This window comes from Monodelphis domestica, chromosome 2 (genome assembly GCF_027887165.1).
Source record: "Monodelphis domestica isolate mMonDom1 chromosome 2, mMonDom1.pri, whole genome shotgun sequence".
Taxonomy (NCBI): Eukaryota; Metazoa; Chordata; class Mammalia; order Didelphimorphia; family Didelphidae; genus Monodelphis; species Monodelphis domestica.
The window spans coordinates 298,634,900-298,659,920 of record NC_077228.1 but is presented as its reverse complement, the minus strand read 5'-3'; the positions used below and the strand labels follow the sequence as shown (position 1 = coordinate 298,659,920).

General features: G+C 36.4%; 1 long non-coding RNA gene across 1 annotated transcript; it reads left to right on the top strand.

The window, feature by feature from the left end:
- Positions 1-1,456: 1,456 nt before the first annotated feature.
- On the top strand, positions 1,457-18,217 carry LOC103095637 (uncharacterized). Its single transcript, XR_008916569.1, has 3 exons — positions 1,457-1,623; positions 14,687-14,777; positions 17,299-18,217. It is a non-coding gene; the product is annotated as an uncharacterized LOC103095637 (long non-coding RNA).
- Positions 18,218-25,021: the final 6,804 nt, after the last annotated feature.

The window sequence follows — 25,021 nt, the reverse complement described above, 5'->3', positions numbered from 1 at the left end:
ATTGGTCAATTTGCCTCAATTCTTCATCCACTCCAATCCATCTTCTACATAATTGCCCAAGTGATTTTCTTAAGGTATGAATCTAAAATGTTTCTTCTTTCTCCAGTCCAGTGAATAACTCTAGTGACTACCTTCTATTTCCTGGAGCAAATATAAAATTCTTTATTTAGAACTCTTGGGTTGAACCTCTTCTCATCTTTCAATCTTCTTGGGTTCTACACCCCTCCATACCCTCTAAGATATAGTCATTCTGGTTTACTAGCTCTTCCTTGTGTGTGACTCTTCAATTCCCATCTCAGTGTTCTTAATAATTTCATTATACACACACACACACACACACACACACACACACACACACACACACACACATGTAGGGCACCTAGGAGGCACAGTAGATAAAGCACTATACTTGGAACCAGAAAGACTCATTTTCATGAGTTCAAATTTGGAGTCAGATACTGACTAGCAATGTGACTCTGGGCAAATCATTTAATCTTGCTTGCTTCAGTTACTCATCTGCACAATGTGCTAGAGAAGGAAATGGCAAACCACCCCAGTATCTTTGTCAAGAAAACCTTAAATGAGATCCCAAAGAGTCAGATACAACTGAAAAAATGATTGAATAATAAATAAATGTGTGTATACATGTGCATGTGCGTGTAAAGGAGCCTGAGCATTCTAGGTACTGTGCCAAATATACAATTGATATGTTATCTCCTCTGTAAAAGTTTATGTTTGAAAGGGAAACACCAGTCAGTGTACAGGTTGATAAAGCATGTGCATCCTGGCGTTTGATTTACATGAACACACTCTATCATAGATACGCTGAGCTCTTTCTCACACAAGCCCCAAAGTTCTTGACTTGTACTTACTGATTAGAAGAAGATTCACCCTGGTTTTGTCCTGCTGGGGAGGGAGAGAGAGAAGAGTGGCTAAGAGCCAGAGGAATGTATGACCGGGCAGATTAATGAGCCATCAGAGGAAGGGAAGCTGCAGTTCCCCATTCAGGTTTGCGGACAGTGTCTGTCTATGGTGTGATGAAAAGGCTTGGGTTTGAGGCCAGAGGGTGAGAGTGGCTCCACATGTCCCCTACCTCCTGCTGCTAGGGGGCTGGAAGAACAATGGAGAATGAGAGAGGCAGCGGCACGTGCAAGGCAGCTGACTTGGAGGGATCAAAAATAGGCCATTTGTCCTGTCCAATGCTAATGGGCACAGGGGGGCCCAGGCAGGAGTGTCCATGTATAGAGGTGGAGTGGGAAGGGTGTGTGTGTGTGCGTGTGTGTGTGTGTGTGTGTGTGTGTGTGTGTGTGTGTGTGATGAATCTCCCTTCTTGCTCTTTTCGTCAAATACGGTGAGGGTCACTCCCAGCATTTGATAAATTACAAATAGAGCTAACCCCATGATCTCACCGGTTCTCCTGATGACAGTGAAAAGTGAGAATTTGCAAGCTAGCTGGAGTGGGTGGAGTTAGAAAGAGAAAGAGACAGACAGGCAGAGAAAGAAGATGGGGAATGGGAGAGATGAGAGAGGCAGAGGCAGAGAGAAGCATAAAATCTTTCATCTCCTAGAAAAACAAAGACGCTCCGGGAATTCATTGGCTCAATTTCTTTAAAAATGGTCAGGGTAAGTAATGCTAAAAGTTTCCATCCATTGGTAGAACAGATCCTATTTTCCCATATGCCATAGGGTAAATGCCAATGATTTTTCTAAACTGCATTTTTGTTTTGATTAATATTACTATGGATATACTTTAGGATAAATACAATTCTTACAAATAGAAATATTAGTGAATGAAACATAATTAATATACCTTGGATAAATATACCTCAGAAATATGGACCTGGAATTGGAAATCTTGTTCCTTACACCCAGATTTATGTTGTATCATACTGATCTTTGTTGTTAAGGAGACATACCATGTACTTCCAGTCTTCCAAGGAGCTCAAAGTCATTACATAAACACTCAAACTCTCCCAAGGCTTTGGAGGATATGAATTACTCATTCATGCCACTAGATGGACATGTAGCAAATTGAAACTATAGGACTTTGATGCATATATGGTGAAAAATAGCATTGATTTAGAGCTGGAAGGTTATTTAGAATGACTCCCTCATTCAGCAGATCATGAAACGGAATTTTAAATAGGAGAAGTGACTTGGCCAAGATTACCCAGATAAGTAGCAGACACTGGTAATACACAGTATTGGGGGTTGGGGAGAGGAGATCATAAGATGTTTCCTGTTTCTCTCATAGACAGCATGAGGGTTCATGGGACAATCAAATCTTCCCAGTGATTGAGTAGTTACCAAGGGATGATGAGATGTTAACATTTCCAGGAATTATGAGTAACAATTACAGTAGTTTACTGTATGTGGTGAAAATAGCAACTGATATTTCCAATGCAAGATAGGATTTACAAATCACTTTATTTATAAATTGTTATTCTCACTCCTCAGATAATAAAACTAAAGCATCTAAGTTCCAGAGTGGATAGAGTAGAATGAGGGCTGGATCTGAAGTCACGAAAACTTTAATTCCAATTTGGGTTTGCCTGCAAGGTGCTTTGCCAGGGTGTGGCTGCTGTGCATGTTATTACTCGGGGATGATGATGAACCTTTTGGGACCTGCCCCTTTTCCCTCCCAGACCAAGTGCCCTGCCTGTTCCCCATACTGAGTGCTCAGCATGTCATTTTTGGCAACTGTGCCATAGATTGACCATCACTGCTTTAGCTTCTTAGAGCCATAGAAGAGAGCAGGTAGACACAAAAGGAGGAAAGCAGCCCTAGAAAGGACTTAATGAGCCCTCACACCAAGTCTTCCCTGAACACCCCAAGCTATTCCACTATTAATAGTGTGTTGGTTGGTTGACCTCTCTGGGCCCAAGATGCCTAGGATGGTTAGACTAGATGAGTTCCATGGTTCTTTCTAGCCTCAGTGGTAGCTCCAAATGGAACTTTAGGTGATTCATTTGACCATTCAGGCTCAATTCCCTTATCTGTAAAATGGAGAAGATAAGGCATCTATACCACTTTTTCTTTGCTGCTATGGCTGGTGGGTTTAGTAAAGCCATCAAAGATCACCCTTTTATTGTTCAAATGAAAACATTAATATCCTAGAGGTTAAGTAGCTTGTCCAAAATCACAAAGATAGCAAGTGAACTGATCTGGGATTTGAAGTCAGGTTCTCTCAGTTTCATTCCAGTACTTTTTTTCATATCTTTTTAACTATACTGTGCTTCATTGTGTCAGTAGAATTGATGTGATATAGCTACTGCCTTTCCTATTTAAGTTAGGTGCTAAGAACCCTGACAGTGGAACTAAAAGTATCTCACCTTCTGTGGTGTTTCTTGGGAAGCTCTTTGCCATATCTTCTAAACCCTAAGCAAAACTCAAAATTCCAAATAAGAGCATCTGGCAACCTGTCTTGTATATGCTATCACCAGTCGATTGTTCTTTGAAATTCTTTGGCTCCACCTTTCCTTTTGGAAAAAAAGTTAAAGATTATGTGTTCACAGGTTGAAAGCCTTGGAAAGAGTGAGGATGGAAAGGGCTGATTACCTTCTGTCATTCACATAGCATCTCCTCTGCTAATTGTTTTGGTTGTCTGCAGTTTCAGGGTCCATGATCCCTTCCAAATTGTCCCAGGGATCTCTTTGCAGGTCTTGATTTCTGACCTAATTCAGATACAGGTAAGATTTGAGTGATATTTTTATTTGGCAAGGGTTACTTCATTGGGAAGCTCAGAGCAAATGAAGAGTTCAATATTATCTAAAATCAAACTCTGAATAGCTGGTGAAGAGAAAATTATGGCTCATGTCTTTCTAGTTTATCTGTCTTTAGCCAACTTTGCTTTCCTGCTGGTTGAGAAGAAATTAGACCAATCGCTTTTTTTTTTCTTTTTGACATTGCATCTTCCATTTCCATAGCATAAATCATGCTTTATGTGTGCCCTTCTCTTTTGTCTCATAAAACCTCAATGCACCTTCAAACTTCATCTTAAATGCCATAATTCTGATTCTCCCTTGGCTAGTCACTCCCAATTACTATCCCTCTCTCTCTCTGTCTGTGTTTTTGTGTCTCTCTTCTCTGCATGCATCTAATTACAGAAGCATATCTAGCTAATCTTGTGAGTATATTGTTTGCTCCAGTAGAATACAAACTACTTGAGGGCAGAGACTATTTCTTTTTTCTTTTCTTTTTTTTGCCTTTGTGTCCTAGAGTCTAACACATGACCTGACACACAGTAGGTATTTAATGAATTTCTTTTGAATTAAACTAGATTGAATTAATCTATCACTTCAGCATATTTTCATGCCCCTTCACAAAAGAATTACCTCATGGGAATCCCATGAAATAAGGAATGCAAGTGAGTATTATGCCTATTTTGCAAATCAGGAAACTTAAAATCAGAGAAAATAAGTAAGTTGTCTGTAGTCAAATGACTATGAATGGTGGATCCAATTTATGAACTCGTGTCTTTTGACTAAAATTCCTACCTACTTCTACAACCCTTTTGGTTCTCTGACTCAGTGAGACAGTGGAAATTCCAAGGTCTCCCTGTCCTTCATAGTCACCACAGATATGAGGGAAGAAAGAATGCTCACTTTACAGCTTAGTTGCATTTCAGCAGATGATCAGAGAATGAGGAAAGAGGAATCTGCCTTCCAGAATTTTCTTTGCTAGCTATTTTGTTGGAACAATTTAAATAAGTATATTTTTGTAGAAAACATGAATAGAAACCTAATTAGAATCACTGTATTTTTTTCTTTCTTTATCTTTTCTCAGGTGCTTTGAGAATACTCTTTTCCAATCTATATCAGCAAAAGTGAAATGAGAAAAGAAATGTTCTCTAATGGGTTCATTCAATGTAGGTCGTTAATATAGATAATTCATTGAAGGTAATTTATTCTTATTTCCCTCCCTCCCTATATATTTTTAATTGGTTTGAAGTAGCCAGGCATTTGCCTTAACTCTCTAACTCATCCTAACCATTTGCATGGGTCATAATTTATAAATACTAGCACAGAATGATCATAATATAAGAGCATATTTAACTATAAGACCTGGGTTCAAGTTCTACCTCTGAAACTGAATAGGGTTATGGTCTTGGCAAATCATTTACCCTATCTGGGACCTAGTTTCCTCATCTATGAAATTACAGGATTGGACTGGATGGTCTTTGAGGTTCTCTCCTAGTTTTAGATCTTTCAGGCAACTAAGTGGCACAGCAGATACAATGCTGGGCTGGAGTCAGGAAGATGGGATTTCAAATCTAGTCTCAGACATTTAGTAGCTCTGTGTCCCTGGGCAAATCATTTAACCTCTCTTTGCCTCATTTTCCTAAAATTAAATGGGGATTATAATGATACTCACTTTCTAGGCTTGTAATAAGGATCAGAATGTGATATTTGTAAAGAATTTTGCCCAGAAGAGGCACAATTTGAACGCCATTTATTATCATTACTATATGATCCTATGTTCTGATCACTAAATATATCTTTTAAGACAAAGTTCTCACAGGACCAAAGCCCTAGAAGGGACTCTCCAGTATCTCATTCAATCTTCTCACCTCGTCAATAAGGAAAGAGAGACCCAGAGAGATCCCAGAAGGTAACTTGACCAAGATCACAGAAGAAGGAGTAGAGTTGAGGTACTGCTGCTATTATTGCTACTACTATCACTGCTACTGCTGTTAACCTCTACCACTAACTTCTCCTCTGACTTCTTTTATTACTATACTGCAACCATCACCACCACTATATCATAACTACATTGCTGCTATAACTACTATTATTATTAGAACCACTACTATTATTACTGCTACTGTGCTGCTGCTCCTACCACAACTATTCCTTTTCCTACTGCTACTATTATTACTAATAATTATTACAAAAATAAATATAATAAATATAATAAAGTATGATAAATAGTATTAGAATAAATATAATACTTAATTATAATAAAATATAATAATAATTATTATGACTATCACAATTGCTACCATTAGTGCTACTGTTACTACCACTATTATTGCTATATCTACTACTACTGCAGCTACTATTAGTATTATTACTATTACAATTGTTGCTACTGTTACTGCTCCTATTATTACTACTATTACTATGATTAGTACTATTATTATTGCTACTATTATTGTTTTTCCCATAGTATTATTGTTGCTGCTACTACTACTTTTACTACTGTTGCTTCTGCTATTACTGTCACTATTACAATTACTAAAACTACTACTGCTGCTGTTCCCACTATTCCTATTCCTATACCTATGGCTGCTGCTACTACTACTACTACTACTACTACTACTACTATTATTATTGCTATCACAATTGTGCCTCTGTAGTGCTGCTATTCCTACTCCTGTTGTTACTATTACTAACTGCTGCTGAGGCTAGTGATATTATAATTACAATTACAATTGCTACTATTACTCGCACAACTCTTTCTACTAGGATTATTACTACTACTGCTGGTTATACCATTTCTACTACTAGTAATATTATTATTATTATTATATTTGTTACCATTACTTTTGCAACTATTACTACTGTTGCCTCTACTGCTATTAGTACTGCTATCACTAATATTAGTAGTAGTAGTCTCTCGGTAATCGAGGATGACTATTGTCTTTGTGTGTTTTTGTGCACAAAGACACTTGTGCATGAAAATTTAAGTGGAAAAGTCGTTGCACAGAGACAGTTCCACTCTCTCGGCGTTGGAAGCCTGGGTCCAGTGACACGAAAAATCGTTACATCTGGAGACTTCCTCAGCTGCATTGGATGGTCGTGTTGTCTTTTGTGCTCCAACACGCCCTAAGCACTCCACAGTGCCTTGCTGCGTCGCCCTCTCAGCCGTTGAACCTTCTTATTGGTTTCTTCCATCTGTTCAGCCGAAGCAGTCTTCCCATGCTGGGTGAGCAAAGCCCTAGTTCACCAGGTGTCCACAACGACCCGATGGCTACCCTCACAAGGTTTAGCTGGCCTGTTGAAGCCGTTGCCCGGGGTGTGCCCACTGCCGCATGCTAGCAGCTACTAGGAGCCACAAGTGAGAGCTGGGTGTCAGGTGAGGGTCAGAGGCTGGAGAGCTGCCCTAGGAGGGCATGACAAGCCCTCCATACCAAAGATATTGCTCCTCCCTGAGCACCCCATACACCCCATCACTAATATTACTATTTCTATTATTATTGCAGATGCTCTTACCACTACTGTTATTATTACTAGTACTACTTATATTATTACTATTACTATTATGGCCACCACCACTATTACTACTACTGCTATGATTGCTACTATTACTGGTACTGCTGTTACTATTATAACCACTCATTTCTGCTACTACGACTGCTACCACTATTGCTACCACTCCTCCTCCTACTGATAATACTACTAATACAACTACTATGACTATGACTATTAGTATTACTACTACTACTATAACTACTGAAAAAGACTAATGATAGTTATTGATGAGAATTAGGATCTACAATTTATATTCATCTTCCAGGGTTACAAAATGCTTTCCTTGGGAAGTACTTGGGCTCAGAGGGACTTGTCCAGGGTCATATGCCTAGAGTTAGAATCAGGGACTGAATCCTGGCCATTGGATCATCAATATTTAAAAGAAAGAGACCTTAGAAGTCATCTTGTTCTAAGCTCTTATTCCACATGAGGAAGTTGAGACTTAGAGAGGTTAATGTATTTTCCCAAGGCTACAAATGTGGTGGCCACAATTCAAAATCCAGTTCTTGAATATCAAACTCAGCATTCTTTCTATCACATCATGCTACTTGTTTTCTTTAGTATTAACTTAATGGCTCTGGAGAAAGAGAGAATAGATCTGATATTTTAAATCCTTCCAGTAAATACTTCCAGGTATAACTTGCAAATAGTTCCAGGCAAGAAGAGGACACTGTCATTCTGCAAATATACAGGCACTACGAATAAACCAAGCCAAGGGCAAGCTTTAATTATGTGTACTGTTTGGGGCATGGCTGGGTGGCTCTGACACTTGAGAAATCATTTAGGAGTAAGTTTCCTGGTTTTATGTAAATTCATGTTTTACATATGGATGGTGAGGGGGGAGCTTTGGGCATTGAGGGAATAAGGCAGGGACTAAGTAGAAAGGACATTAATGGGGTTAGGAGGGATGGGGGAGCCAGGAGAGGCCAGATTCATTAAGAATGGGAAGAGTCTAGATGCCAAGTAATAGCAGTCTACCAGCATGCCCTGTGTTGGGCTATAAAGCAAAGGTGCTTGAGAAAATAAAAATCTTTCTCAAGGATGCACTTTAGACTTACAATCTGTCCACTGGTTATGATGAGAGACCATGGGGAGAGAGCTCTACACCAGGAAACAGGAAACCTGGCTTTTGGCCTTGATTCGGTGATTAATTTCTTAAGTTCACTGATTTAGAGCAAGCAAGGATTTTAAAGTTAATCGAAAAGTCCATTGTTTTGAAAAATATAATCCAGAGATCCCTGACATTTGTTCATGGGGTCCACAAGGTCAAAATTATTTTCACATGAATACTAGTATGTCTTAATTTCTAATGTCATAAATATTAATTGATATAAACCTACACACACACAACACACACACAAACAAAAGCTCTTGGAGGAGGATCCCCAATAATTTTTGAGATTATAAAGGGGTCTGTGAGTGAAGGAATTTAGAGCCACTGATCCAGCCCAAGCTCTTCATTTTATAGATGAAGAAACTGAGGCCAAGAGAAAGAAAGTTATTTATCCAGTCTCTCAAAGCTGCTAAATGATAGTCAGGATGTAAGCCTATATCCTGAGGCTCCAAATATAGAGTATTTTTCTTCTTTTTAAAATGAGGGGAATGCAGATGATCATTAAGATCCCTCCCAGGTATAAAATTCTACTATCCTGTGAAAGTTTTATTGGCTACAATCCTGAGGTTATTTAGATTATTTTTTCCCCTTAAATTAAGTGTGATGGATGACTGGGGTCATTTTGTACTTAAAGTTTTGTTTGTGGCTTTCTCTTGGGAGAAGGAGCACTTGGAATCTGGTCTATCTGTCTATCTGATCTTAATGTACTGGAATGTTGCCCTGAAGGAAATTAAAAAAAAAAATTAACACTGCATCAACAGAAAGAATTCTCTATATCAGTGTTGTGTGTGCAAACCAAACACAGACTAGAAGAGTAATCCATTTGGAGGAATATTACCCAATCCTCTGCTACTTATCTCCTACTTCCTTGCCTTTGCCTAGGCTGTTTCCTGTGTCTATAATACACTTTCTCATCTCCTTGACTTCTTGGATTCTGTTTTCTTCAAGGTTTAACTGAAGTGAATTCTTTTAGGAAACCTTTCCTGACTCCTTATTAGTGTTCCTTTCTCTTTCCTTCTTCATTTTCAAATTTACTTCTTTTGTACAAATGTCAAATTATATGATCCCCCTTCTCCTGCTTCAACCAAATATAAACTCTGTGAGGACAAGGATTGTCCACTCTTTGTATCTCTAGTACATAGCATAATATCTTGCATATAGTAAGTGTTCAATAGGATAGAACACTGGACTTGGAATCAGTAATACCCGAGTTCAAATTTTGGCTTCAGATATTTATTAACTGTGTAATCCCGAGCAACTCACTTAACCTATATTTACCTTAATTCCCTGGAGATGAAAATGGCAAACCACTCTACTATATTTCACAAGAAATATCCATGTAATTGTATTATTGTGATAGGGTACACAGGTCACAAAGAGTCGTACCCAACTGAGCTACTCAACAATAACAAAAGTACAAAAAGAATAAATCAGGACTTTTTCCTATAGGTTTAAGAAACCAATGCTCCAAATCTCATACGTAGCTCATGCTGTCTTCTGAGATCATTGCTGAATATGGGACATAGATCTATCCTGCTAGGTCTGGTTTTTATGACTGCTTTTTCCAAAGATTCATAGCAAGTCAGAGGGAGGGAAACTAGAGATCATTATCTGGTTTTTCCCCCTCCATTATAGAAAAGGAAGCATATTCTGCATAGCACAAACCCCCATCCTCTCTCCTTTTTTCCTTTTCTTTAAGAGAGACTTGGAGAATGGAATTCACACCTCAGCTTTTTAAGTAGGTCATAAGGCTATAATGCATATGACATTATCTTCCATTTGGCTGCATTTGTTTTTATATATTTCCCTATATGGACTTATCTTTCTGTTTTTCTTCGTTAGCCATAGGTCATGTCATGAGAGAGAGCAAGGCATTGTAAAACATTTACTTGCTGGTTTCAGAGCTAGAAGACCAAACCTCAAAACTTAAAAAGTTATGTAACCCCCAACAAGTAACAGAACCTCTCTGAACCTCAATTTTACTATCTATAAAATGGGCACAATGATTCCTGTCTCAATGATTTCATGGACTTAAGGTACAAGTGAAATAGGAACTATTATACCAACCTGGAACCACTAGTTTTTTCCCCTGCTCAATGCAGTGGAATATCCTGATATTGGGGTTAAGTGTATGGTAGATATTAACTGTCTTTTTTTTTTTCACTTAAGTTGGCTATGGACCCCTTCTGATTGTATCCCAACAGAATATGTCACAGCTATTTGCTTTGATTTGATTCATGTATTTACCTATTGTCTCCCGAACTGCTCAGTGCAAGCTACATCCTTGTGTATATATCTGGAAAAATGTTTCCTCATGACAAGGAAAAGGCAGATACCCTCTAAATTGGGCCTTTCGACTTCAAGCCTACAAAGCACTTTATTTAGAAGTCACAATAAAGTCATGGAGACCTTAATAAATCATGAATCATTCAGAAACTACACCGGGGAAATCACACTGATCTATGTGAAGGGTATGTATATGAAAACTGCGCATATATGCATTATGCATATAGATAGTATGTGCATATGTACACATAAACATTTTTATATCTATCTAAATGTATGTGTATATAGGCAAATGTGTACAAAGAATGTATATATGAAAATACATATACATCAAAATGTGGGTATATATACATGTGTATGAAGAATATACACATAATTTTGTGTGTGTGAATCACATGTGTGCATATATGTATACACATGCATTTATGTGTGTGATAGATGTATGAAAATGGATGATACATATCACATATGTATATAAAACATACATATATAATATGGATATATGTATACACGCATATATGAAGGGCATATAGAGGAAATACATATCTTACACATATGCCAATTTATATATCCCTAGTATATGAGGAATATAAATGGAAATATATGCAAGCACACCATGCATGTGTATACATATATGCATGTGTATGTTGAATATATTAAAACACACATATATTCCATGTGTATATACATGTATGTGTGTAGGATAGATATAATGAATATATGTTTGCATGGCATGTGTATATGTCCTTTTCTTTCCCCTTAACCCTAGATATTAAAACTCACCTTGAAATTTTAAGGAGAAAATATGCATTTCTCTCTCTCTTTCTCTTTGTAGTTCCTCCCCTGGTGCTTTGAAAGGTTTGTAAACAAGAAATATTCTGAATACTTGGTTGGAACAGTTGAAGAGGCATGAATGACCCTCTTTTGTTTTGTTTTAAAGTTTCATTGATGCTTTTTTTGGTTTTATACATCATAGTTACTTCCCAATAGCCATTTTCCTACATAAGAATCCTCCCTTATAACAAAGAAAAACACTTAAGTAAAACCAACTGGATGTCAGAAACAAGACAGGAAAATTGCCAACCATCAGTGTGCTTGTGCTCCTATACCTTCCCCAACATTTACTCTTTCTTTCTTTTATCATCTTTGCCAATTTTCCCAGGCATGAAGTGAAATCCCAGAGTTGTTTTAATTTCTAATATTATTATTAATGATTTGGAGAACTATTTCATGTGGTTATTTATAATGAGCTTTTCTTTAGAAAATTGTTCATATTCTTTCACCATTAAGCAAATGGTGAGGTAGCTTTTCATACATATTTGCATCAATACTTTCAATCCAGGGTTGGAAAACTATAGCCTAAGGAACAAATGTAGCCGACCCAGCTTTCTGTTTTTTCATTCCCTCTCCCCCGGTTCCCCCCCCCCCCCCTCGCCATGGCTCATGAGCTAAGAAAAGAAAAAACATTGGGCCAGATTTGGTGCATTGGGCCATAGTTTGCTTACCCCTGCTATAGATAACCTAGATGTCAGTAACATTTAAGAGATGTTTGGTTAAAATAAATTTTCTTCCAACATCTTTTTTTAATTACTAATTTCACAGTTTATAAAAACTGCACATAATTTAAACATTCTCTTTTGTGTGTGTATGTGTGCGTATCTTCTATCCATCCAGCCACAGCTGTGAAAAAAGTATGACATGTAATTCTCTATTTTTTTCTTTTAAATGATATTACTTCATACTTTTTTTATCATTTTTCCATTTATAACTTATTGTGGTGTGTGGTATATGTTGATGATTTCAAACTACTAACAAGTTTTCCCAGTAATTCTTATCTAATATGAACTCATTTCCTCACTACTTTAGTTTTTTGTTTTTGGATTCATCAAGCATTAAGTTACTTTATTTGTTGATTCCTAAGTTTTCATATTTTATTTCTCATTGTGTCATCTTTCTCTATTTTTGACAACCAAATAGTTTTGGTTATTATTGATTTATAATATGGTTTGATAGCTAGTAGTGCTAGATTTAATTCATTACTAGTTTCTATTTTTTATTTCCCTTAAAGTCTTTGAACATTTGTTTTTTTTTTTAAAGGATTTTAAATATATTATCTTTGTATAGTTTGATAAAGTACTACTTTGTTAGTTTGGCATAAATTAAAATATTTAAATTAGTATATATATTGCAGTCATCCCTCACTATACAGTTCCTTTATAGTAGCTTCATTGTACTGTGGGTTTTAAAAATATATATCTAATTCTGTATCATGGAGTTTTCACTATATCAGATTTTGTGGATGAATACCATACTGTACACAATGGAAATGCAGCACGCCACTACTGTTTGCAAAGTTTGCACACTATGCAAATTGACTGATGCTATGAAAGGTGACCAACCACAGCTCTGTGTTCTGTATCTTAGTCGCTGAGTGGCTCAGTATTTATAAGAGTATGTTAGGAAAGGTTAATAAGAATGTGGAAAAGGTTTATAGGATGATGGAATACTATTGTGCTCAAAGAAATAATGAACTGGAGGAATTCCAGGTGAACTGTAATGACCTCCAGGAATTGATGAAGAGTGAGAGGAGCAGGACCAGGACAAAATTATATAGAGAAACTGATACACTGTGGTACAATAGAATATAATGGACTTCTCCATTAATGGCAATGCAGTGATCCAGAACAATTCACAGGGATTTATGAGAAAGAACACTATCCACATTCAGAGGAAAAACTGTAGGAGTAGAAACAGAAGAAAAACAACTGCTTGATCACATGGATTGATGGGGATATGATTGGGGATGTAGACTCTAAATGATCACCCTAGTGCAAAAATCAACAACATGAAAATAGATTTTGATCAAGGACACATGTAAAACCCAGTGGAATTGCACATTGGCTATGGGAAGGGGTTGGGGGTAGGGGAGAGAAAGAATATGATTCTTGTAACCAAGGGAAAATGTTCTAAATTGACTAATAAAAATTTTCAAAAGGTTTATAGGAGTGTGTGAAGGGTTTATAAAGATATATATATGTATATATATATATATATATATACATACACACATATAATAAAAAGCTGCTACTCCACAGATTTTCACCTATCAAGTGTGTCTCTGGAACATAACTCCAGTGAATAGGTGAGGGATTTTTGAATTTAAAATGTATATATTACCTTAACAAAACCATGGATGTATCTAAATCCCTACTTATTTCAATATCTTTCATTTCTGGAAAAAAAAAAAACATTTTGTAGCTGACTTCATGTGAGTCCTATATAAGTAGACTAACTTCCAGATATGTTATTGTGAATGGTTTATTTCTCTATCATCTCCTCTTGGCTTTTGTTAGTTTTGGGGGGGTAAGGGGTTATAGAACTATTATGAACCCTGTTACTTGAATAAAGCTATTAATCATCTTTATTAGTTTCTTACTAAGTCTCTTGGATTTTCTAAGTATACTTTTATGTCTCTCCATATAGGAAATAGCTTTATCATTCACTAATTTTATGCTTTAATTTTTTTTATCTTTAAAAAGAACATCTCTGCTTACTACAAAAACTTTGAGTATTTTTCTTTCATATATAATGCTAATTCTTGGTTTAAGATATATACTTTAGGTCATATTAAAAAGTAAAAAGCCCTTGGCATGTAATTCATTTTAGGTTTTAAAATAAATAGATAGCAATAGAACTAGCAGAGAGCTACTAGGTGTTTGCACCAGCTACTTATAAACAGAGAGCTGGAATCAACTTTAGAAGTTATCTAGTTCAACCCCCCACCCCCAATATAACAGATGAGGAAACTGAGTCTGGGAGAGTTTAAGTAATTTGCCCCACACCATAGAGCTACAAATACTTGAAAGGAAGTCTTCTTGTCTTAAAAGAATGCAATCAATCCACTATGCCATTGTTGTTTGTCCTTTATTTCAGAGGGGAAATGAAATTCTATTTTGATGTCCTCACTTACACATGAATTGGATTTAACTGAGGCTGTGTTGCACCAAGCTGTCAGTCTTACTTTCTCTTCCAGATTCATTGAAGTTCAGTGGCGAGACAAAAATCAAGGCTTCTGGTAATGGTCTGGAGTAGTGAAAGTGAACCTTTCAGAGATGGAGTGCCAGGTCTGTCCCTCACCCTAGCCCCCAGACCAAATGCTGTTCCTGCCCCCCTCCAGAGACCACATGACATGCCCTTCCCCACCACATGCTAGGTACTCCCCACCCTCTTTCTTAACCCACACAGGGAAAGGAGAAAGCACTCCCATTGGACTGCTGGATGGAGGGGTGGGTGAAGTGAGGAATGTCCTCCAGGAGTATAGAGAGGGGAAGGGGAGTGGCCATAGTGCTCTGCTCCCCTCCCCTCCAGCTCTGCCACTTATGAACCTTACCCCCTGTGCACTCCCATTAGGCTGCTGGGCAGAGGGGTTGGTGATGTAAAAAAAAAAAAGCATCATCAGGCATGGTGGAGAGGGGGAAGGGAGCAGCTCCAATCAAGTCCTTCTGCCTTTTCAGTAATGACTCTGGGAGTGGCGTGGGGAGGGAGTGTGGCCATGTGCCCACAGAGAGCACTCTGTGTGCCATCTTTGGCACACTTTCCATAGGTTCACCATCACTGGCCTGGACTATAATAAAGAATCTTGGTAGCTTTGATGTCTGACCAAGTTCTAAGCATGCACAGTGCCTCCTTCAGCCTCCTTCATAGCTGTTGGAACAAATTATTTTCATCCAGCTATTCCTCTGGGAGAAATCTTTACCAGCTTGAGGTAGACATCCCTCTAACTTACTGATTGGTTTGAGACCTTTCAGTTACAATCAACCTGGTTTAGTTTATCTGCTAAGGCAGTTCTACCAGGGTGAAGCTGTTATACATGCTACAGCTTCTTAAAGCCACAGGTAAGAGTTGCATGGCAGGTAGACATCAAATATGGATGATCAAGCTGAAAAGTGTTCAGCAAGGGCTCACACCAGAGGTACTAGTCGTCTCTGCACACTCCATAAACTACATATACTGTGACCTATTGCCCTTTTATATCTTTATATTGACACTGATATTGATGTAACTATATATCTTTATCTCTTGGGTAATTATTGGATATGGACAATGAACTGTGTTCAGAATTGAAAGAGTGGTGCCAGACTGAATTGCCTTACAGAAATTGTAACAGGTTTTTAATGACTACAATCAGTTATTTGACAAGAATTTATTAAGTGCTACCATATATCAGTCACTAAGCTAAGTTCTGGGGACACAAAGAAAAGAAAACAAAAATAGAGTCCCTTCCTATAAGGAGATCATATTCTAATGGGTGAGACAGTTCAAATATTGTAAATGCATATGATATATGCAGAATGTAAATGGAAGGTAACTGAGAGGGAGTTGCAAGCATTTCAGTGGTTCAGGGAAAGACATACAATAGGTTATCTATAGCTAAGTTTGAAGTCCAGAAGGTAGAGGGTAGGAGGGAAATAATTCCAGGCATGAGGGATAGCCAACACAGAGGAATGGGGGTTCTTTTTGTTGGAAGCTGGGTGTTGGAATGTGTATCTCAGTGTTTCTCACTCATGGAATATATCTCACTCATATATATATATATATATATATATATATATATATATATATATGTGTGTGTGTGTGTGTGTGTGTGTGTGTGTGTGTGTATGAGAATAAAGTATAAGAATAAAAATGTAGGAAGGGGCCAGGTTGTAAATTAAAAGACAAGAGAATTTTACCTTTGATCCTAGAGGATAATAGGGAGCCACTGAAGTTTATTATATTAATACATGGTAACATAGTCAGACCCATGCTTTTGATAGCTGTGTGGAGGATAGATAACTTGAGGCAATTAAACTAATTGAAAGGCTATTGCAATAATGTAGGCATGTGGTGATGTGGGTCTGTATAAAGATGGCAGCCATGTGAGTGGAGTGAAGAGGCATATATGGGTATGTGATGGTAGAAATGATAAACTAATTGGAAATGTAAAGCTTGTAAATGAAATAAGATGGACAAGGCCAGAGCTCTAGGGAGTGTGGCCTGAGTGAAGAAGTACTGAAGAAGCCAGAGGAATGGTCAAACAGGTAGAAGAAAGAAAGTGAAGCAACAGTACCATGAAAACCAAGAGAGGAGAGAGTATCGAGAAGATGAGAGGAATAATATTAAAAGCTATAGAGAGAAGGATGAGGGTCGAGAAAAGGCCATTTGATTTTCATAAATTAAAATGATTACTAATAACTTTGCAGAGAATATTTGCAATTGAATAATATTGGAAGCAGATTGGGATGGGAGGGGGGCTGACACAGAAGAGCACAACAACACACATGGATTCTTCCTGAAATGAAGCTGAATCTGCATAATAATAATTTTTCAGATATACTGTATGTTCAGGAGATACAAAAACAACAGTTTCTGAAGGATTAAAATTGAATCACTAATAGGCTATGTAGAGGAACATGGTGGGAGTAAGTACGCTACAATATACCAACCAAAAATTTTATAAAGGAAAGAACCAAAAGGATGTCATCAGAGATGTATGATTAGAGAAAGGGTGATCTGGTCTTTTGGCAAGAGCAAAGACTAAGCAAGGCCCTTGTGACCCCAATACCATTGTATGGCAGAAAGTCATTATTCCTTCTTTATTTTCAGAGAGGACCAGTAATATATTCTGGTGATGTCTTGCCTTCTCCATGAATTGGATTTAAGTGAGGCAGTTACACAAAGTCATCAGCTTCTTTCTGTCTTCAAGGGTCATCAAAGTACAGTAGCAAGATAAAAATCAAGAAGACTGGTGATGGCCCAGGATGCAGTGGATGATGTTGGCATCTTTGTCTGATCAAGCTCTAAGCCCTCCAAAGCACCTGCTTCAGCTGCCTTCATGGTCATTGGGAGAAATTGCTTTCATCTACCCATTCTGCCATTGAAGTGCTTTACTTCCCAAAGTAACTGATGAGTTTTAGGCCTTTTGGTTTCCTTCAGCCTGGTTTAGGATGTCTGCTAGAAGGTTTTGCTGGGATTTAGAAACTTATACACTTTAATAACTCCTTGTTTATTTGTTGATTAATTAATTAACAGAATTATGTGCTCCATTGGAAGTCAGAATATATTAAAAGTACCAGTAGAAGTCCCACAGAATGTTCAGTAGACCCCATGTGGAGGATTTGTAGAAATTTAAATAAGAGTAGCAGAAGATAAGAGCATGGATGGGTTGCAATTCTTTTTATTGTTTGAGGGATTACTCATACTAATCAGATCACAATCTATCAAAGTGTCAAGGAAGTATTTTGTCAAAGGTTTTTTCAGTGTCAACTGATATAATCATGTGACTTGTTTTTTGTTTGTTTGTAGGATTAATCATACCAAATGATCCCCTGCAGTTGTATCATTGATTTAAATCCAGCACAGTGCTAATAAATACTTTTTGAAATATGCTGCTATATTTTTCTTATGCTAAAATGTTTAATATGTTTGCATCAATATTTCTTTTATCCTTTCCTGCTTAGGACCATAATTGTACCTCCACCACAAATGAAGATTTAAATATATATATATATATTTAATAAATATATATATATATATATTTAATAAATAAATATATATATATATATATTTTAACCCTTAACTGGATATTGATTCCAAGGCAGAAAAATAGTGAGGGCTAAGTGATGGGGGTTAAGTAACTTGTCCAGGGTCACAAGAGCTAGGAAATATCTGAGGTTAGATTTGAACCTAATATCTTCTTTCTCTAGGCCTGACTCTTAATCCACTGAGCCACCTCTATGTCTCAGAAGACTGTATTTTAAAGTTTAGTCAATCAGTTCATCTGAATTCCATTCATGTGACCCCTGCTTTCCTTTTATTTTTTTGGGAGTTCATTTATGGCTTGTCCAATTTTTCTTTCTGACACTAGGTAGAGTAATATCTTTATTTCTCATTGTGTTAATCCAGATATTTAAATTTTTTTTTAAGCCCTTACCTTCTGTCTCAGAACCGTATTGGTTCTAAGGCAGAGGAGTGGTAAGGACTAGGCAATGTGATTTTAAGTGTTTTGCCCCTGGTCAGAGAACTAGGAAGTGTTTGAAGCCAGGTTTGAACCCAGATCCTCCTGTCTCTAGGCCTGGCTTTCAATCCACTGAGCCACCTAGCTGCCCCCCAGATAGTTTAAATTTTTATAGATCGTCTATCATTTTTTTTAAAGTATTAGTTTTACTAAAATATAATTTAACATAGTAATTAGGGATGCTTACATTTATTATTCATTATTAATCATTGTGAATTCACTTTTCCCTCTTTTAATTATGGTGATTTTATTTTCCTCATTTCTATTATCAAGTTAGATGATTTTTAGGTGATATTTTATTGAATTTGATAGTCTTTTTAATAACAAAAATCCCTTGCTGTTCTATAGTTCTAGAGTTTTCAATTAAAAAAATATATGTTTCTATACTGTATCATGCTTTCATTTCCTTTGTCCTCTATTTTCCAATGTTCTTATTTAAACAAAAAAAAAAACCACACCTTTAGATGAAGTCCATGAACATTTGTATGTAGTCTCATTTTTGTCTTTATCATTTATTTTCTGTGATTTATTCTCATTAGTTTCCAATTTGTCTGTATCTTTTGCTCAGGTTTCCTTTGTTTTTTTTTTTAATAATTATGTGAGACTTTTAATGCTTTATAACATGATCACCTTATTAAAATATTCTATTGGTACCAATAATTTGTTGTATAATCTTTGATATTTTTTGAATTTGCCCTAGATCTTTCACATGTAATTCCTCAGTTCCTTCTTTTCCTTTAAAAAAATTTTTTTTATAAATTTTATCTAGCTTTTAAAGAGGAATGTTAGAATCTCCTACAATTACTGCTATACTTAATATTATATTGCAAGTTTTAGTGTCACTTTCAGAATTTCAATAATGTTATTCAGTGCAAATAAATTTAATAATTATATTTTTTATTGCCTATGTTACTTGTAGTTTCCCTGTTGGTGTGTTTCTTTTTTGAAACTGTGATTACTCATGTTCCTCTTTTGAAATTTCTTGATTCATAATATATTTTGCTCTAGCCTCTCATTTTTGTGTTATTTTGTCTCAATTATGTTTCTTCTGTCAAATACATTATAAAATTTGTAATCTTTCACTTTTTATTTTTTAATTCATTGAATGCATTCACATGTAAAGTTAAAATGACTAAATTAATTATTTTTCTCTATCTAATTCATTGATGTTAATTTAATTTTTTTCTCTCCTCTTTTGAGTCAGAATTTAATCTGTTATTTGTTTCCATATACTAATTAGAATCACAATTCCTCCCAGAGAAAATCTCCTCCTACTCCCTCCTGTTATACTACTTTAATCAAAATTCCTTAATTTAATTTTATGATTACTCTCTTCCTTGTTTTCATATTTTTCTTATCCTTCTGTTCCCAACTTAGATGAGAGTATAGTACACAGATCAAGAGTTGGGGAGGATCTCAGAAGTCATCTAGTCACAAACCCTCACTTTATAGATGAGAAAAATGAGGTCTAGAAAGACTTGTATGTAAGACTTACATGCAGGACTTGAGCTCACATTTTCTTGTTAAAAATCCAATGTTCCAAAGTAACAAGCTAACTTTAACTCTTTAACTTAACTTTTTTAATGTTTTTTTTTTTCCTTGTCTCAGACCATACCTCTTCCTTGTCAGTTACTCCACTAATTCCAGGTCAGGAGCACCTCACACAGGCTGGGGTTCATTCCTACCTTTAGAAACAGAGGATAAATTGAACAAGTCTTTAGTTAGACTAGGTCTTGCCACATCACCTTAGGGTGATGCTGAGCCTATGACTTCTCCTTTTCATTGGTTCACTTCATAAAATTTGCCCCTCGAAGAGGGCTCAAATGCCATCTTTCTTTTTTTTAAACCCTTTCCTCCATCTTGGAATTAATACTGTGTATTGGCTCCAAGGCAGAAGAGTGGTAAGGGCTAGGCTATGGGGGTCAAGTGACTTGCCCAGGGTCACACATCTGGGAAATGTCTGAGGCCAGATTTGAACCTAGGACCTCCCTTCTCTAGACCTGACTCTCAATCCACCAAGCCACCTAGCTGCCCCCATCAAATGCTATCTTCTGGGAAGTCAAGGTTGATCCCTACAAGCCAGTGTTCTCTCCAACCATCCTCAAAGTTGCATCTTATTTATTTTGTAGATTAACCTCATACACATTTCACTTTCCCAATAGAATGTAACCTCTCTGAGAGCAATGATTGTTTCATTTCTTGTCTTTGTATCCCCAGTATTAGTCACAGGGTCTACCATGTAGCTGCTTAATAAATGGTTGTTAATTGGTTACTTGAAAGAGCTTAGTTTCATTAATCCATGTTGGGGCACAAGACTATCTGTTATCTGGGGAAATTTTTGTCTGTTTTTAATGATTATAAAAATATTCAAAGTCAAATTTTTCCAGGATAAAGGACTTTAGTCACTTTCATTTTATTTTATTAAATAAAAAGGCAGAGCTGTTGCTTTTCAAGGAATTGATATCAATTTGTCATCTCTCCCCTTCCTCCACCCCTTTCCTTCACTAAACAATAAAGGAAACAATTCTAGCTTTAACAACTAGGACATAAATAAGAAGAAAAAAAAGCTTAAAAAGCAGAATGCTGTGAGGCTGTTAAATGCTCAGATCTTTTTAGGTCCCACCACAAACAAGGATCAGAGACTTAAATGAATCTTTTCACACATTGTTACTGGAATACAAGGCATCAAATCAACTTCTTTCTTCTTCTTTGAACCAAAATGACAGTCATACTGAGAAGTCTCCCACCCCCCACCATCTCTTGAGTCATTCAAAGATTTTGTTACTGGAGTTATTTCAAATGGGGGAGGATAAAAGTACTAAGGGACAGATTGTGGGGGCATAATCCTCAGCTGACAGGGACTATTTGATCCCCAAGAGATCACTTATCTTTATTGGGTTGGTTCTTTGTGGGGCACATGGTACCAGAGATGGGCAATTCAATTTGAATGAGATAAGAAAATAGGGGAGTTTCTCCCCCTTCCCCTCTCTAAATCCCTCTGCCACCTCACAGACTGAACCTTTCAAGTATACTCAGTGCTGGAGCGATTTGACATGGGTGTTAGACTAACACAAACACAATACAAACAGAGAGACTAAACCCCCACCCCTTACTGACAGTCTGTAGATACAGCTGTCCAACTGTAGATTGAAAGCCAACAGGGAAAAATGGATATTACATCCCAAACTTGGGCCTCAATGGGATCTCAAAGAGAGAGGAGTTCCATTGCTTCACAATTTTTCTTGAAAAATTTAGGTACAACAACAACAACAAATCATTGGTGACTTGTTTTACATCGTTGCTATTTCTAGTTGAAGCCCATTCCTAATTGAATTTCCTCTCTTGTAACTAAGGAAAACCCCTTTTTTAAATTGACTAAATCTATGCTTTCATTGTTGTAGGGACTCCCCAGTGAGGAAACCTCTCCCACTTTTGCAGATTACAAATGTTTAGTGGCTTGTCTGGTGTCATAAAGCCATAATGTGTCAATATCTGAATTCAAGGTCTCAGATCTGTCTGATTTTTGGCTTGTATACTATTTATTATGCCACTCCTTCTTCCAACAAGGAATTAAACAAAAATAACCAATACAGAGACTGACTTTGAATAATACATGTATTATGCTGTCCTTGATGTCCCTCACCTATCCTCTGTCTTAAAGAACTATTTCTTTTCTATTGCTCAAATTTCAGGTTGTTTAGGTAAACTTTTAAAAATGTACAACATATTTTGTTTTTATTTTGTGGGATTTAATGGGGAAAGAGTAAGGCAAAGGGCACAACTCTGTAATGGATGCAGAAAGAGGTTATAGGATCACAGGTTTAGATCCAGAATGGACCTCTGAGGTAATTAAGCCAAATCCTCTCCTTCCCTCTATTTTATGAAGGAAAAAACATTTTACAGGAAAAGATGCATGATTTCATGGCACATTAGAGGGTTGGTGCCTATTACAGTTCCTGCTTATTTATTTGCATTGCTATTAATTATATTTCATAACTATTGAGTATTATGTGCTTAGTTTATAATATATCGGAAGAATAGAGGCAACAATTGGCCAAAACAAACATGATCTTTTTAGTTCCAATGTGCTGAGCCATGTTCACTGTAACAGCTCACATTCATGTGGTATTTTATGAATTGCAAAACGTTTCTATTATCTCTTTCAATTCCCAAAAAAATCCAGTGAGATAGTACACATGATTATCCCTATTTTATAGATGAGTATCCATGATCAGAAATGGCTTTCCTTCCAAATGTCCATCCTGACCATCTTCTCTGCCTAGGTATGTATTCTCCTTTCCCTTTCTATCTCTTACTCTAGGAATCAATCAATACTATCATTGTTTTTTAAAAGGATATATCAATTACTTTCCCTGTGACTCTACTTGCTGTCTCTGACTTTCTGAACTATGACACCCTTCCTTGAGGTATGTGTTGTTCTCTATTAAAACGTGAGCTTCTTGAGGGCATGGGCTGCTTTCTTTTTGTATTTGTAACCTCATTGTTTGGTACATAGTAAGTTTTTAGTAAATGTTTTTCATTTACTCACTCATACATTCATGCACATAAGTTGTATGTTTTTGAGGCAGGAGCAGATTCCAAATCTTCCTAGTTCCAGATCATGGAACTTCCTAGTTCCAGACAACATGGCCAGTCTCTATTTATATACATAGTAAATATTTAATAAGTATTGAATTGATTAAATAGTATCTATGTGTGACATAAAGGGAAAATTTGCCCCATTCATTTTATAAACTTATGTTGTTGAAGAATAAAAATAATCAATGAAACAGAAAACATTTATTAAACAATTAAAAGGCTAAAGTCACTATGCTAGATACTGGGGATACAGAAACAAAAATGAAACCGTCCCTGCCTTCATGGAGCTTATATTCTATCCTGAGAAACAAACTATACACACACACATACATATATATATATATATATATATACATATATATGTGATAAAAAAAGAAGGAAGTTGGGAAATGGAGGGAAGGTAAGAAGGCATTAGTACCTGGGAAGGACTTCAAGCAATATGTAGTGCTTGGATTTAGCACTTTAAAGCAACTAAAAAGGCTAGAGAATTGGCCTGAGGTTGAAAATATCAGTTTCAAGTTCAAGACTTGCCTCTTACTTATACTAGATATATGACCCTTGACAAATCACTTAACCCTTCAGTGTGCTAGGCAAATCTCAACAGTTATAAGTCATTGAAATGGTACCAACCTCTCTTAGTAGAGAGAATATACATCTTTCTGGTGATATCTCTAGGCACTATCTTATGCTCTTTCTTATCCTTACACTAATGTAGATTAGAAACTGTAAAAGTTAAAATTAAATTTCAATAACATACAAAATAAAAACCACATGCCCATGATTGATCAGTCAGTTCAAATTTCCACCTTACTACCACCAAGCTTGGGACCAGAAGTAAAGAGGTGGGACCTTCCATGTCCCCACCTAATATCTCCTATCTACAGGAAGTAAGTAATGACAGGAAGACAGTGGGCTCCTGGGAAATGTAGTTCCTTTTTAGGGTAAAAGATTTTCAATGATACAAAACCACTATGAATTAGTAGATAAATCTTAGGAAGGTGACTGAGGAACAAATAATAATTGCAAATAAATAAAGTATAAACAAAAATAAATTGCAAAAGTATGGTTTCTATAGTCAGAGGACTTAGATTCAGATTCATTCCTTAATACTCCATACCTATGGGATATCAGACAAGTTACTAAACCTCAATAGGTCTCCATTTCCTTGCCTTTAAAATGAAGGACATGGACTAGATGACTTCTGAGGCCTCTTCCAACTCCAATGATTTGAGTTTAAGACTCATTCTAGATCACTGTAATAGTAAATATCAGAATTAAGATATTTACCTCATGCTTTTAGACTCCTAGCCCAGTATAATCCATTTAGTCATGCTCTTCCTGGTAAATGATGAGACTAAAGTGTTAATGATAAAAATGAAAAAGACCTGTTCCCTCATGTGAATTCTGAATAATTTCTCTAAATTAAAAGCCTATATTTTCTGGAAAATTATGGTGTTGCATTTGGTACAAGAGAGAATCTTGTCATTTCAGAGAAACTCTAGTAAAAATTTTCCTTATTCTTGGTAAGTCTAAGAATAAAACAGAAAACATTTCTAAGTCATTGAATCTGAGGTCCTGAGGTAAAACAGAGAGAAAGAAAGATTAAAAGGTGCAAAGATAGGAAATACGCTATGTGTTATTCTAACATTATTTTATATTTGCTCATATAAAGTATAATTAGAGGAGATAAAAGAAACTTTATTTATCTGGTAC